At 43.3% G+C, this 17,011-nt stretch overlaps 1 long non-coding RNA gene across 2 annotated transcripts in view; it reads right to left on the bottom strand.

The window, feature by feature from the left end:
* Positions 1 to 11,795, bottom strand: part of LOC114594740 (uncharacterized) — a 52,727-nt gene extending 40,932 nt beyond the window's left edge. Inside the window, exons 1-2 of one of the 2 annotated variants that reach the window (XR_013392133.1) lie at positions 11,530 to 11,795; positions 9,230 to 9,299 (exon numbers count right to left, since the gene is read on the bottom strand). This is a non-coding gene — a long non-coding RNA (uncharacterized LOC114594740). Of the gene's footprint in view, positions 1 to 9,229; positions 9,303 to 11,529 lie in introns of both variants that reach the window. The other variant, XR_013392134.1, reaches the window with a different exon arrangement.
* Positions 11,796 to 17,011: the final 5,216 nt, after the last annotated feature.

A 17,011-nucleotide genomic window follows, 5' to 3' on the forward strand; every position in this document is an offset into this window, starting at 1 on the left:
CAAGGGCATCCTGATCAAATTTGCAGATGACACCAAACTGGGGGGTGGGGGGGGTGGCTAACACCCCAGAGGACAGGATCACACTTCAAAATGACCTTGACAGATTAGAGAACTGGGCCAAAACAAACAAGATGAACTTTAACAGGGAGAAATGTAAAGTATTGCACTTGGGCAAAAAAAATGAGAGGCACAAATACACCTGGCTTGAGAGCAGTACATGTGAAAAGGATCTAGGAGTCTTGGTTGACCACAAACTTGACATGAGCCAACAGTGTGACGCGGCAGCTAAAAAAGCCAATGCAATTCTGGGCTGCATCAATAGGAGTATAGCATCTAGATCAAGGGAAGTAATAGTGCCACTGTATTCTGCTCTGGTCAGACCTCACCTAGAGTACTGTGTCCAGTTCTGGGCACCACAGTTCAAGAAGGACACTGACAAACTGGAACGTGTCCAGAGGAGGGCAACAAAAATGGTCAAAGGCCTGGAAATGATGCCTTATGAGGAACGGCTAAGGGAGCTGGGCATGTTTAGCCTCGAGAAGAGGAGGTTAAGGGGTGATATGATAGCCATGTTCAAATACCGTAATTTTCGCTCCAAAACACGCACTTTTTTGCTCCTAGAAAGTAAGGGGAAATGCCTGTGCGTGTTAAGGAGCGAATGCACTCGACTGGATCCATGGCTGCCGTCAGTCAAGCAAAGCAAGCTTTGCTTGCTTTACAGCCAGGAGGAGGGGGAGGAGCCGAGGAGGGAGGGAGGGAAGGAGAGCCGTGGCAGCAAAGCGGGCAGCAGCCGCTTACACGCGAGGAGGGACAGACGGGAGCCATAGGGAGCCGGAAAAGCGCCGCGTAGCCAGCAACAGCTGCTGCAGCCTCAGCTACCAACGCTCTCTAAACGGAGCAATGAGGCTGCAGAGGGACGGCAGGGCACAGGAGGGCTCTGAGCCACGAGCGCAGTGAAAACCAGTAAAAAAGTTTTTAAAAAGGCTGCTGGGGACAGGAGGGCACGGGATGAGGGAGAGAGGGAAATTACGATTCTCCCAGCGTCTCAGCTGATCCGCTGAGCAGGACTTGGGTTGCAGGGGATTCGCCATTAGCTGCGTAAAGCAGCAAAGAGGGAGAGAAGGAGCAAAGTGGGAGAGGAAAGGAGCTGCTTACACTGCTGTAAGTGGCTGCTGTCTGGTTGGCTCCTTTAAAGCAACAGTGCTCTTTCCCTCCCCCTCCCCTCTCATCTCGCCGAAAAGCTCCTTTTCCACACACCCCACTCGAGCTCCTTCTCCCCTTAAATCCCTCTCCTGCATCATTAGCCACATCCTTCTCTACACACCCCACGCGTGTTCCTTCTCCCCTTAAATCCCTCTCCTGCATCATTAGCCACATCCTTCTCCACCCACCCCACGCGTGTTCCTTCTCCCCTTAAATCCCTCTCCTGCATCATTAGCCACATCCTTCTCCACCCACCCCACGCGTGTTCCTTCTCCCCTTAAATCCCTCTCCTGCATCATTAGCCACATCCTTCTCCACCCACCCCACGCGTGTTCCTTCTCCCCTTAAATCCCTCTCCTGCATCATTAGCCACATCCTTCTCTACACACCCCACGCGTGTTCCTTCTCCCCTTAAATCCCTCTCCTGCATCATTAGCCACATCCTTCTCTACACACCCCACGCGTGTTCCTTCTCCCCTTAAATCCCTCTCCTGCATCATTAGCCACATCCTTCTCTACACACCCCACGCGTGTTCCTTCTCCCCTTTAACCGCTCGCCTGCATCATTAGCCACATCCTTCTCTACACACCCCACGCATGCTCCTTGTCCCTTGAATGCTTTTCCTTCCCTCCCTACTTAAAACGTGGTTACAAAGCACAGATCCACATGGATCCTCAGGATTTTTGCACTGGGTCACCCCAGGTTCACCATCAGATCACATAAAATGTCCATGGCTACAGCCTGCACCAAAAAAATCACGCACCCACTGTTTCATGGGGCTGCAATGGCGCAAAAACGTGGTTACAAAGCATGGATCCACATGGATCCACAGGATTTTTGCATTGGGCTACCCCAAACTCACCGTCAGATCACGTTTGTGGCCACAGCATGAACCACAAAAATCATACATCCACTGTTTTGTTTAGAATATTTTTTTCTTGCTTTCCTCCTCTAAAAACTACGTGCGTGTTATGGTCAGGTGCGTGTTATAGAGCGAAAAATACGGTATATAAAAGGATGTTGTCAGGGGCTCAGGAGCAGAGGCGCAGGGGATAGAGGAAATGGAGAGTGAAGGGGAAGAATCTGAGGGCAGCGGAGGGCAGAATGACAGTGACCCGAGAGATTCCATAAGCCTCTCCAGTGAATCAGAAGATTCCCAGAAGGGGGCGCCGATGGCCAGGGCAAGGGGGGTCCCAGGGGGGACACACCAGAAGCAGGGGGCCAGCGGAGACTCCCAAAGCAGTAGCTGGAAATCAGGGCCAGCTTCCCCACCAGAGCGTAGTGGGGGGGAAGAGCCCCATAGGTCAGAGTCAGCGTCTCCTCCGGCAAGCAGGGAGGAGGAGTCAGGCCCAGCTGGCATCCCCGAAGAGGGAAGCAGCGACAGGAGCAGTATAACGGTCAGAAGGAAGGTGGCAGGCTGGGCGCGCGCGCCAAGTTCAAATGTACAGGCGCGCGGGACAGCAGAAAACACGGATTGGGAACCAGGTCCTAAAGCTCGCCGGAGGGAGGGGGAAGACTCAGGGGATTCAGCTTCAGAAGAGTCTAGGAAGGGCAAGACCTCGGCGGACAAGCGGACCCAGAGGAAGAGGGAGCAGAGGAAGAGGTGGAGCAAGGCTAGGGTCTTAAACTGGTGTCTGGGGGGAGGAGACTCAGACGGAGCTTCGGCGGTCTAGGGTTTAAGACGTAGAGCTGCGCGCCGTGGCTGTAAATGAGAAACTGAACTTCAATAAAAACTATTTAATATAACAACGGACTGGCGTTGGTCCTCTGTGAGCTGGGACCAGGGGCAGCTCTGACAGATGTCATATAGAGGAGGGAGAAAGGTTGTTTTCTGCTGCTCCAGAGAAGCGGACACGGAGCAATGGATCCAAACTACAAGAAAGAAGATTCCACCTAAACATTAGGAAGAACTTCCTGGCAGTAAGAGCTGTTCGACAGTGGAATTTGCTGCCAAGGAGTGTGGTGGAGTCTCCGTCTTTGGAGGTCTTTAAGCAGAGGCTTGACAACCATATGTCAGGAGTGCTCTGATGGTGTTTCCTGCTTGGCAGGGGGTTGGACTCGATGGCCCTTGTGGTCTATTCCAACTCTATGATTCTATGATTCTATGATTATTCACAAGTGTGTTTTTCTCTCGGTACTCCTCTATTATTCTTTCTTGTATTTGGTTCTTGTTTTCTAGGGTTTCCACTTTGGAGGTCAGGTCACTGAACGCTTTCAGTAGTTCTGTTAGTCTTGTTTTCACTTCCTACAGTTCTTGTTTTGTTGCTGTTTCATTCTCATCTTGGTGGGGGGGGGGGTGTTGTGTTCTCAGTGATGTTTGCCATCTCCCTGGTTGGTGTCAATGCAGTTTCACAGATGTTTTTGGTTTAAGACCTGCTTGATGTCCTCTTGGGGAGGAGGGTGTTGTGATTTGGAGTGGTGGTGGTTCCTTGATGTTGCTGAGCTGCACAGGTGTTGTTGACTGGTGGCTTTTACAGAACATCTGGATTAGGCGGTCATTTGTGTCCCATCTGGGTTGTGTCTTGAGGGCTTCTCTGGGGTTCCCACAGCCTCCTCAGCGGTGCGCACTCTCCTCTTCTTTCCCGTCAGCGGCAGCGATGGCAGCAGCAACAGTAAGGTTGGGGCTCCTTTTTCTTTCTCTCTTTCTCTTCCTCTTTTCCCCTTTCCTTCCCCCTCTTCGCGTTAGCTCTGCGGTCCTCCTGGCCCTGGAGCTCCTCTGGGTTGTTGGGTGAGTGGCCGGGTGCCTTCCCGGCTCGATCAAGGTTGTGGGGGGGAGGTGTTTCGGCTCCTCTGATAAACACACCAGGCACCCCCGATTCCTCTCTGCTAGCGGCGCTGGCGGCAGCAGTCCTGGCAACCCGGGAGCCAGCCAGCCAGAGCCGTTTAATCGGCTGGATTCAGGAGCTGTTTTCTGCTGTGGCAGCCACCATGGTGCCTCACCTTTATGGCACAATTAAGGTATAATTCTGAAACTTCTGAATGGACTGTACTGCCATAAAGAGGAAGGGTGGTGTGTGACAAGAGATAGCATACATTTTTTGAATACTTACGGCAGCCTGGACCAACCTGGTGCCCTCTATGTGTATCTGCAGGCCACCTTGAAACGATTTGTGTTGTAGAGCGGCACTCTTTTTTTAAAAAATAAAACATTTTGGACTACAGCTCCCAACAGTCCCAATCAGCACCTATTGACAGGGGCTGATGGGAGTTGTAGTTCAAAACATATGGAGGACACCAGGTTGGCCAAGGCTGACTTATGGTGTCAATTACCTTTCTGTGTGATTATTTTCAAATACAGCAAATATATTTGGTCCACATGCACACACATATTGATTTAATGCTGGAATGGGAAACCTGGATGTTAGCATGTCCAAGAGTCAGAAATAGTTGGGCTGCCAACAATGCCTGGAAGGCCACAAGTTCCTCAGTCCTGGCCTAATGGAACAGTACTTTTGGGCTGCATTTGGGTTTATGCTAGGGTTGCCATATTCTGAAAAGTGAAAAACATCTCCTCCCAAAAGCAAAGTTTTTGGCCTTTCTTAAATTTTAATTTTTTATTATTATTATTATCTCCCCCTTTGTCATATGTCCGGGTTTCCCCAGACATTTATTTCCTCCCAATTTGCTGAAAATCTGCCTAGATGCCATTTTCCATCCGAATTCCCTGACGTGTCCAGGAAAACCCAGACATATGGCAGCCCTTAGCTTATGCACATTTCCCTGGGAGTAGACACATGTTCTAATTCTGGCATGCATAGAATTACACTGTTGTTTCCCCCCCATATATAATCACTGCCTCCTCTCTCTCTGATTTGTGATATATTTGGTGCTTGACATCCCCATCCTTCTTGAAGCACCAGGCTGGCTGTCAAAATGTAAGATTTATTGAGTCACAAGTTGTAAGATTGGTCACAAGTTGTGAGAACCTGATTTATGGCACCTGAATACTTACTGAGACACGGGTTGCTAAATTGCAACCCATAAGCCCTGTTGGATCAAATCAAAGGCCTATCTAATCCAGCATTCTATTCCCATGACACTCTCCACACAGATGATTCCTAGCAGCTGTTATCACTTCCTATAAAACTGGAAGTAATATGTAGCCATCATGACTAGTAGCTATTGATCACTTTATGCTCCATGAACTTGTTTTTCCCCTCCTATTACAGCCATCCTTATAGGTGGTTATCGCTACATTTTATTGGTAGCAAATCCCATAGTTTAACTATGGGCTGAGTTAAGAAGTACTTCCTTCTGCCTGTCCCGAATCTCTCACCATTCACTTTCTGTGGCTGAACCCAGGTTCTGGTGTTGTGAGAAAGAAAGGTGGGAGGAAACACTTCTGTATATCCACTTCCTTCACACAATATACAGACTTTTGCAGCTCTATCATGTCTTCCCCTTGCCTGCTATTTTTCTAGACTGAAAAAAACCCCAAACCCAAAGAACCATCTTGTCTCTCTAACATCCTCGTAGCCATGCAGGTTGCAACATGACTTTTCTACCACTCATCTTCCACACCTGTTAGCTAGAGCCACCAGGAATCCAATTTCATCTTATACTAGATCAAGGTGGGTGTTGGCAGTGATAAAGCTGAGACCACTGATGTACCCAGAACGACAGATTGCATGCACTAGTGTGATGCTGGTGAAAACAGCAACCTCCATATGGAATTCTCCCTCTCATTTCTGCCACAAGGCAAGGTGATGTCTCTACTTTTTAAGATGCTGTCTAGGTTTGTCATTGCTTTTCTCCCCTGCTTCTTGGGAGAAAAGCAATGACAAACCTAGACAGCATCTTAAAAAGTAGAGACATCACCTTGCCAACAAAGGTCCGTATAGTAAAAGCTATGGTTTTCCCAGTAGTGATGTATGGAAGTGAAAGCTGGACCATAAAGAAGGCTGATCACCGAAGAATTGATGCTTTTGAATTATGGTGCTGGAGGAGACCCTTGAGAGTCCCATGGACTGCAAGAAGATCAAACCTATCCATTCTTAATAATTTGGCCACCTCATGAGACGAGAAGACTCCCTGGAAAAGACCCTGATGTTGGGAAAGATTGAGGGCACAAGGAGAAGGGGACGACAGAGGACGAGATGGCTGGACAGTGTTCTCGAAGCTACTAACATGAGTCTGACCAAACTGCGGGAGGCAGTGGAAGACAGGAGTGCCTGGCGTGCTCTGGCCCATGGGGTCACGGTCGGACACAACTAAACGACTAAGCAACAACATTCTGCCACACCTCTCCATGACACAGCTTCACCATCATGTGAGTTTCCTCATCCACATTAGTTGGGCAGGGAAATAGACAAAGTGAGGCCATCAGATATTATGTGTTGACTACATGTTTGGGGCTGACGTCAACACGAAGGGGCCATTTTTAGCAGTAATGTTTAGGGATGGGGGAACTTATGACCACCAGATGTTATTGGACTACAACACCTGTTATCCCTAACCATTGGCCATGCTTCATGAGGCTGATGGGAGTTGGAGTCCAACAGCATATGAGGATCAACAGTTTCCCATTCCTGGTCTAACCTATGACATCTTTCACAGCTGCGGGGATGTTGAACAGATAGACGGACCCCTGTTGTGACTTCCCAGGTCAATAGGAAAGGGGTCTTTGAAGCTGGCATGTAAAAAAAAACCACACAATAATTCTTAGGTGGTGCACAACACCAAACCACAACGACATCACAGTTATCTTGCTCACTATGAAAATGCCTTATTTACTTATGGAAAAGCAAATATATCTATTTTCTTTTTTTCAAATATTCAAGACCATGCCAGCATGCCATGACTAATGATAAGTGCATATGTTTTTCATGGATCAAGGCCTAATAATCTATCCAGGGCCTTCAAATTAGGGACTGGAAATATAGTGTACATTGCAAAGTTTTTGTACATATTCTTAGCAATGACTTTAAATAAATAAATAAATAAATACACACTGATTTGCAGAAATTTGTTTAAGCATAAAAAACATTTTTATAAAAAAAGGGGGGGGGGAGAAGTATCTTGAATATTTATTTTGCCGGCCACAATATGCATCTTAAAACTACCCTTCCAAGCAAATTTGCTAATCAGGCTATTAAGGGAAAGAAGCATATCTTGAAATATTAAAATTGTGTCTGGCAATGACACATTTTTTGCTATTAAAACATGTATAATGACTCTTAGATTGAGCTTGCCAGATATGTTTAATACATAACTTAAATTGCTAATCCTCAGAATAGGAGCAGAAGAAATTCAGAACTGCAGAGGGCAGGAGAAAAATGCAGCACAGCAGAATTTGTAAGAACATTTTCCAATTTTATTTACCTGGAAATTGGAAGTGCATTTTAGTCTTGCATGCTACACTTCATACACTTTCTTCAGATTCGTGATCCACCTCTTTAATGAGAGTATTTTACACACACACACAAATATATACATATATGCAAAGCGATGATAATTTAGCATTTTAAAAGTTTTCCCCAACCATTCAGTTATATACCCCAAACCAAATATCCACTGCAAATACACCCTCCTAGTGACTGCATGCATTGAATTAATTGTATACTTAGAATCAGAAATCAGAAATGGGCACTTCTTTTCTATGCACACTTACTTGGAAGTAAGTGTCATAGACAAAGTGGTTTTTCCTTCTAGGACTGGTCTGTATATGTTTGATATATTTTCCCAAGGGAACAATTTTTAAAAATTGTTTCAAACTGAATTCCATCAATTGTAAAAAAGAAACCGTATAGTTTTTGAGCAAATAAATGTAATGTTTTTATGTTAACAACATTGACAGGGGGGGGGGGAATGGGTGTCACTTTTAAAAACCCAGCCTAAAGTTTGTTAGGAAATAGCAATTTATTAAGAATTATGATATTGTTAAAAGTCTAATACAATTATGTAAGAGTATTTGAAATGGCTACTTCTAGGCATTTCTAAAACACTACCTTGGTTGTGATCCTAAATTCAGTTGGAATTAATGGAATCTTACTTCCAGGTACATATTTTCTAAGAATGGGGTGTTTGTCGAAAATTATCCATTTTAGCTACACCAGCACATATTTCTAAAATTATATGGGGTGAGAATCTCTGAATCTGTAAATATTGTGTTGTCCATGGGCATATGTCTACCCATTCAATGTCATTTTTCACATCTGCTTGAATAGAAATATTAAAATATAGGTAGCGTCACAGGGCTGAGCTTATACTTGGAATTACATCTAAGCAGTAATAGCCTATATTTATATATCAGCTAGGTGCATCACTGATAGCAACATCTTCAACATTCTGATACATTTGGAAATATATTTTTCCTCCTTTTCTGGGTAAATTAATACTGGATAAAAAGCACATACCTCAAGGTAATTTTTTTTCTCTTTCTTGAATAAATATATATATATTTGTAATAAAAGTTCCTTTATTGCAAATTCTCTCTCTTCAGATTATGCTTTTTTTACAAGTTGCAAATACAGTGTACTGTATTGTGATACTTCCACTTGTAGTGTTCTTTACTGCAAACTTGTGATTAGTATTTGGTGTGTTACATTTTGGTGGTGTTAGTCATTTATTTGACTGCAGTTGTTAGTAAAAGGTGCATCTCCATGTTGTTTGTTTTTTTAATGAAACAAAATACAAACAAAAACCTTCCACAATAACTGATATTTAATGCTTCTGAGCACTGCTGTAAATTTTAAAATAGAACAGATCGGTTAAATAGTTAAAGCATGAAAGAAAGTGCTAGCAATATGGACAGATATGAAATGTTAGTAACTCAATAAAGAGACTCACACCATTCTACGGGCATGTTTTCAAAAACACCAAATTCTCATTTGGAGAGCTCACCTTTTGCTAAAAGGAGTGGAAAGCTGCATAAAACATGGGGCATCTGAAATATCTCTGAATGCAAATGCTAAATTGGTTTTAAACGGATGTATGTTTTAACTCGGCTGCACCATTTCAAATAATTCTTTATGTAGCAAAACAGAATCCATTATTCACACATGAAAAAGAGAGTGTTAAGCCTACCTTTTAAAAAATTGACTGGTAGGGTTACAAGTCGCTGCCGCAGTTCTCTTATGCAAAGACGTCAGCTTCTCTGCTTGTTTGTTGCCAAAGGGGGGGGGGAAGGATGGGGAGGGGGAAGAGAATAATTATTTTGTGTCTGAGCAAAAAGAAGAAGAAGAAAAACCACTCTTTGATAACAGCAGATTCTCCTGTGCATTAGCAAGGCTGTTGTTCCCACTTCCTGAAGATTATCCACCTTTTTTTCCTAAGGCATCTTGCTCAAGAGAAATAAATGGGGAGAAAACCCAGGACAGATCAACTTGCAACCCCAAGTCAATGGAACACTTTTGACTGATGTCTGCTGAGCAGAATTAGACCCCCCAATCCAAGATAAATATTTCAATATTCTGCCCAAGACAGAATGAGAGACAATGAAGCACTTATCCAAAACAGACCTGGCTTCGAAACAGAGGCAGAATGCCTGAATCAGGAAGCCTTGCTATAGAAAAGTCTGCCTTTTAAAAGCTTCTCACACGCGCTAAAAATTGAATGAGAGAACGGGCAGATAGATATGTGGACATTAGTGTTCCAAGCAGGCTATGCCACTGTCTCAAGACAGCCGTTTCTTTCTATCAAGGGCAATGCAGCATCACAATATGGGTGCAATTGCAGAAAAGTAGCCCATCAGCTTTAAACTGCACTCTCTTCTCAGGTACAAAACTGAACAATAGTTTAAAAATTGACCTCTGCAAAACAATTGTGTGCAAAAGGTCATTTATGAACACCACTGCTTCGCAAAATGATGAAATTAGATACTCTCTCAGTTCTGCATCCATGATGCGCTCCCTCTCTCTCTCTTTCTCTATCCAGAAATGAAACATGTAGCACAATCAATTCTCTGCATGTTTACAAAAAAAAAAGCAAGTTCCACTGTATCCGTGGGGTTTACTTTGTGTTAAGTGTTTTTAGGATTACAGCCTAAAGCTCTCAAAATGTAATGATAATGACTTACTTGTCTTATTTGAAAATGAGCATTAAAATTAACTTTACAGCCTAATTGCACATTAAATATCACACTGACATCATCACATGCAAGTGATCTATAGCCTCAGAATCAAACACAACTCTGTGTTTCAATGAGACTTACTTTTAAAAAGCATGCTTTGAGACTTTGCTGTCAGTTCCTTCCATTTGGATGAGTTTAGGCACAGATTTTACTTTTATCTCCTGGGTATGGATCATATAGGCAGCATGAACATTACAGCAGCATTGCAGCTACAGAGTGTGATCACTTTCCTTTCGGAAATTAATTTTTAAAGAAAAATTCACTTGCTATGAGCCTTGTGGAGAAGAACAGAACCATTTAACAACCTTCCTCTTAACAAGCTGCAGTCTTCTGAGGTAAAACAAAACAAAACAAAGCCCCACAGGGAATAAATGTTAATAATCTGGGTTCATTTGCAGCAAGAACCATGGATTTTCAAAACAACTTTTAATGAGAGATAAGAGAGCAAAGGAAGTGTCGCCGTCAAAATCTGTGATAAAACCATGTGGGGAAATGATAGATACTGACAGACAGACAGACAGACAGACAGACAGACAGACAGACAGACAAATAGACTGAAAGACATATAGACACAAATAGACAGATAGATAACCCATCTGTGCAAATGGGTCTGTTTCCGAATTGTCTTCAACAACACTATTAATTATTTAAGCAACTATGTGATGCTTTTGCAGAGTTTTTACATGCCGCATAAATAATAGGCAGGTCTCTTCCCACAAGGCGCTTACAATCTAAATTAGGCTATGGGAAAGGCAACAGAGGTGGAAAAGAATGATGGATGGATGGATGGATGGATGGATGGATGGATGGATGGATGAATGAATGTGTTCCTGAACAAATGCAGATGTGTTGCATTTGGAAACAAGGACAAACTTGCTTTCTTCCCCAACGAGAATGTGAAAGTGGATGGCATGTAGACCACTATCTGCCAAGATACAAGTGCCTATCTATATCTGTATCTGCTGTTTAAAACGCCTACTTATTTGGCTCATGTGTTTATTCTGTTGCTTGTTTTGTAAACCTCTTTGAGGCCCTTTATAGTGAAAAGGGGCCTACAGAAAAAAGAGGGAGCTATATATAATATATATAAACGTATAAATATAGAAATAAATCCTTTCCCTATTTTTCTCTCTGCACATGGATTCAGAAAAAGGTATCTTCCCATGTCAAGCAAGCAATATGCAAATAGGTCGGGGCCATCTTGACCCGCAGCTTACACCTGTACCAACAACAACGCTGGCGCAATTTCTCTTACCTTAATGAACTTACATCTTTAATTTCACAGCTTGGCCCCTTTTGCGCTTGGCCTGCTAAACAAAGACGCCGAACTGTTTCCAGTCCGTAGGCGCCACCCTCCCCTCCAAACAGCTGTGGAAACTTTAAACCATGACAAGGATTTTTGCCCCTTGTGAAACTGTCAAAAGCAATAAATATTTTTCTTTTCCCCCCCATCATTAGACACTCTTAAGAATGCCTCCTCCATTGTCCACTGTAATTCCCAGCGCTCACTGGCCAGAAGCTTTATTGTCTAAAACGAATCTTGAAGTGTGAACAATACCGGGGGGGGGGGGGGTTGATGGTAGAAGGACCTACACTTTTTCCCCCTCTCCCTCTCTCTCCCTCTCTCAATCTCTCTCTCTTTTTTTCTGTAGAGGGTGTAACCGTTAGGAATGTGGTGCTTCTCCATAGACAGCTTTGCCAAAAGAGCACTTGTGTTTTTTAACACTGGTCTTTCAGAAAGACGCTCAAGTTAAAGCATTGTGCCCCACTGTAAATAGATGCACTCACTAGAATAGGCCTTCTTCACTCCTAATTAGGGAAGTAACTCTAGAAAGACAGAATGTCACTTGCAAGACTGGAGTCTTTGTTGGGTTTGTGTGCGTCCCCACTATGTGAGGTAATTGGAGTTGTACCTTTTAGAAAGCTGCTAATTTCGCATAGGAAGTGCTAACAAGACCTTTGTGTAGCCTGTTTTCCTTCTTCCTTTTTAAGGAAGTTACAGACCTTGAGTACTGGGGGGGATTGGCTGGGCCAAGGCCCGGCGAAGGAAGCCGCAGTAATGAACCACTTCAGCTTGCAGTTAGGAAAAGGAGGCCTAATTTTCAGGCCTGAGAATACTGGGCTTGACAAAAGGTTCTGTTTAAGCTTATTATACGGGACATTCTTACGGCCTATACAGCTTCCCTTTGCAATGACCCTCTCAAAATAAGTGCATCAAGTTTGTGCAAATAGAAACATGCAACTTTCCAGGTTTACGGTATAGTTTTCTTTACAAAGCCATTTGTAATATAATGCAAGCTGCAATTAGCATGGACCAGAGCAACAAGATCCAGCCAGAAAAGTTCCTTTAACAAAAGGCAGAGAATTAAGTAACAGTTAAATATTAGCTGGCCTGTCAAACCATATGCCACTATATATAACAAAATTAAATCATTTCACATCCTCCGATTAGGCGGATGCTTTTAAGTTCCCGATTTATTAATTCTGCCAATTTTAAATTATTCAAGCAGGGCGGGGGGCACCTGGTTTTAAAACAAACAAACACTCCACCTTGCATTCAGCTTTTATAGCTGTCGATGTCATCAAAATGCCGACTAGAACTACATGTAAAACATCCAGATGCAATGAAATGAATTTCATTGCAGGGATGAAAAATAGTTTCACCAAAGATTTTTCCCCCCTCCCCATGCTTGAAATATAGAAGTTATAAAAAGAACTAACTGCAAAGAATGAGAAAGTGACCTTTTCAGATCAGGGGCTAAAATGAAAAGTCTTCTGGTAAGAAAAGGGAGGGAAATTCCATTGCTCATAATAGCTTTTAATGCTTTTTTCCTACACACTGTCTATCCGATAATAATGGCAAGGTTAGGGTAAACAATGAAGACTATGTTTGCACATATTCCACTTTTGGCATTCTCCATATAAATTTTCTGAAACACTTAAAGAGAATAGATACATAAACCTGTGACCTTCAAATGAGCTTTTTGATATTGTCGACACTTTGGATTATGAAAAAAAAGAGGTCACAAAATTGAGCCATTTTTGCATCGTAATGAATTCCATTCTGTTGGGTAAACAAAGCTAAATTTTAAAACAGGGGCCTGACATCTGTCTGGCTCAATATGCTTTCCTATTCTTCAGAGAGGGGAGGGAAAGTGAAATGTAAGTTCTTCATGCAGGTTGTAAATGATTATATATACATAAAAAATAACAATCCAGGAAAACACACAAGGAGGACATTTGGTCCAATTCAGTATTTTCCAGACAAAGGCAACCAGAAAATGTTCCATTTTATGGCTTTATTTTTCAAAAATAAAATAAAACAGCTTACAAACAACAGTCCTGCAATACAATAGAGGGGCCAATGCTACCATTATGGCGCTAACTCTTATTGACAAGAGCTATGAGGGCCTCCAAAAGTTACTCCTATTTCCGCCGTGCCTTTGTCCGTCTGTTGTCCTCTCTCAAAAGCTCAGTTTGGTATTGTTGCAAAAAAGAAGGGGGGGGACCCCAACCACCACAAAAAAACCCTCTGCACCCACATTTATTTCCACCATCCCACCCCCCACCCCTCCCTTCTAATTCATACTCCGCATTGTGAAGTTTTGCCATTCAGGAATTGATTGGACAACAGCAAATGAGAATGGCCAAGTGATTAGTCTCCCGGCAGGGGCCAGGATTGTGGGTATAAACCTGGGGCTACGGCTTCAGTTCTATGTGGCATTCAGCTCGGCTTCCTCCTCCCCGTCCCTCTCTGGTTCCTGATCGCTCATGCATCCTTTGCTGCAGGTAGCACATTCCTTCATACCAGGAAACTGAATCCTTATAATTAGCCGGCACAGTAGTGTCCACTCCCTACTTGAAAGTCGAAGGGCTGGTGGCCCTGGAAGCAATCTCACTTTGGTATTTATGAGAGCGAGGCGGGTGGGGTAGCGCCGAATCCTCCCCAGCCCGCTTCTTAATACATTTTTTTAAGAAGAGAGATTGATTTGAGAGCAGTTGCAAGGGGGGAACGGACCCAAAAATCTTTTCATACAGTCCTCTTAAAAGTTACCACGGCGTGGATTGCTGAGGTTATATTCAGCCAAGTCCTGCTTTAGAGTAGACTCGCTGAATAAAAAGAAACCATATTCACTAACATCAATGGGTCTACTCCAGGCTGGACTAGCATTGAAAACCACCCATTGGTGTTGCGATCGAATTTAGCTGGGAACCCCTAAAACAGCCCAGTAAGGACGAAGTGTGCTTAGTGACTGTGGAATGCTGACTGGCTGCAGAGAGAAGAAGAAGAGGACCGCCTCTTTCCTTAGGAATCTACCTGGACTCTGAGATCATCTTCTGAGGCCCTTCTTCATGTGCCTCCTCCACGAAAGGTCCAGAGGGTAGCAACACAAGAATGGGCCTTCTCTGCAGTGGCTCCCCGTCTGTGGAATGCTCTCCCCAAGGAAGTTCGCCTGGTGCCTTCATTATACACCTTTGGGCACCAAGCAAAAACGTTCCTCTTTAACCAGGCCTTGGGCTGATTGACATCCAATGCCCTTTTAAAATGTGTTGGGGGAGGGGGTTGTTTTTGTATTGATTATGTATTTTGTGTTTTTATATTCTGATTTTATGTTGTAACCGCCCTGAGACCTGTGGGTATAGGGTTGTATACAAATTTTAATAATAATAATAATAATAATACCAGGACAGAGAATGAATGGTGTGTTTAAACAGTAAGCAACCCACATTGCAACACTGTGCTGCTGATCCAACATGTATTACATTTATTATATATTTTTTGCCCTGCCATTCCCCCAAGGAACTCTGGCTGGTGTAATGGTTCTTTTTCTCTCCCTTACAATCTTCACAACAGCTGCCTGAGGTAGGCAAAGCTGAAAAACAACAACGACTAGACCAAAGTCGTCCAGTGAACTTCATGCCTTGAGTGGTGAGATTGACACAAACCTCCCTGATCCTACTCTGGGGCTCTAACCACTATACCATGTTGTGTTCTGTTTCTTAGTCACACCAGCATATGATTAATTATTTGAAACTGGTTTTATTAAAAATACTTGTTCACTCATTACACTCAACGTAAGTACAAGTCGTCTCCACGCATGTGCAAGTGTATAGTGTGAACAAGTGTACTCCTGCTGATTTATATAGCTCAACTGGTTTGTACACTAACTGACTGCTCATTGAATCTAACGTGATGACGACCGTACAGTTACTTTATATAGAAATGCTCATCCATCACTCACTCATGGGTGGGATATCAAAACAATTAGTATCCTTCTTGATAAACTAGAGCTCTGATGTTGTCAGGGTCTGTGGGATCTATCTGAGACTGCACCGAGTAGTGAATCCAGTGCTTTTTTTTTCCTGGGGGAACACAGGTGTATGCATACCCCTAAACATTTTAAGTTTGGCCTCATTGAGGGTCTTCAATGAGTATTTCAATGAGATGTACCCCTAAATATTTTTTTAGAAAAAAAAAGCACTGGGTGAATCACTTCACTTGCAAGAACCTTTAGGCTCATAACCGACTACCATACCCATGGTGGCTCATGGGATCTTCCTGGGCAGGAAGGAATATAAGGACTTCCTGTTTCACTTGCTTGACCTTACCAGTGTGTTATTGTACCCTTGGATATTTGTTGGTTCTGCCTCCTGTTTTCTCTTACGGTTTATGACTTGCTGCACAGTTCTGACTCCTGACTTGCTCTTTGGCATAAGTAAATATGGAGTATAAGAAAAACACATTTGCACAAAAATACATGCAATTCGTAAAAGGCAACACCGGAAGCAAACCCCAATAACAGCAGCAGAAAGCGCCGGCAGCACAACTAAAAGCGAACAACATCACCGTAGTCCATCAAAAGCCCAGAGCGGGGGAGGTGTATTTTTACCTGACACCAAAAAGATGTCAGTACAGGTACCAGGTGGACCTCACCTGGGAGAGCATTCCACAAATGGGCAAGGGAGTAGCCAGGATTTTTGTTAGGGAGACAGAACCTAAGTTAGTTAAGTATTTTTATTGATTTTTATTGATTTGGGGGGCAGCTGCCCCCCCCCGCCCCCCAGCTATGCCCATGCAAATAGGGAGCCACAACTAAAAAGGCCCTCTTCCTAGGCTCCTTTTTGCATTACAAATCAGTGCAACAAAGGAGCTGGGGGTATTTGTGGTGGCTTGCCTTTGCATACCAGCCTGGCAATGAAATCCCATTTCAGCCACTGCAGGACAAATATCTGTTTCCACTGCAGCAACCATAACAGCACATGGGATCGGGCAGGTTTCCATTGGACTTACTTCCTCTCTTAGAAAAAGCATTAATTCCAATGCTTTCATAGATCTGAGCAAAGGATGACTTTCCCCAACCCTTCTTATACCTCACTCTTACTTTATGTGTAATAAAGCAGAGCTTTGGAAGTTGTTAAGTGTACAGATGTCAGTCTAAGCGTTTTACATGTCACCAGCCTGAATTCATTTACATTTATTTTCCTATTGTTTTATATCTCTTTATGACAATGTACCGCATAATACAGTTTCAATCTTTAATGTACAACTAATTCTCTACCATTAATTTGTCAACATGATTACTGGATACGCCACAAGTAAAGCAGGATGATTTGAAATATGTACCAGACGTTCCCCGTTCTCTCAAGGAGGAAGAAGTGACAAAGATTCAGAGAGGAAATTTGTTTTTCTGCCTTGGGACTGTCTATAATTTTTTTGAAAACTACAATTTGGTTGT

The sequence above is a fragment of the Podarcis muralis genome, chromosome 3 (assembly GCF_964188315.1).
Source record: "Podarcis muralis chromosome 3, rPodMur119.hap1.1, whole genome shotgun sequence".
In the NCBI taxonomy this organism is placed as follows: Eukaryota; Metazoa; Chordata; class Lepidosauria; order Squamata; family Lacertidae; genus Podarcis; species Podarcis muralis.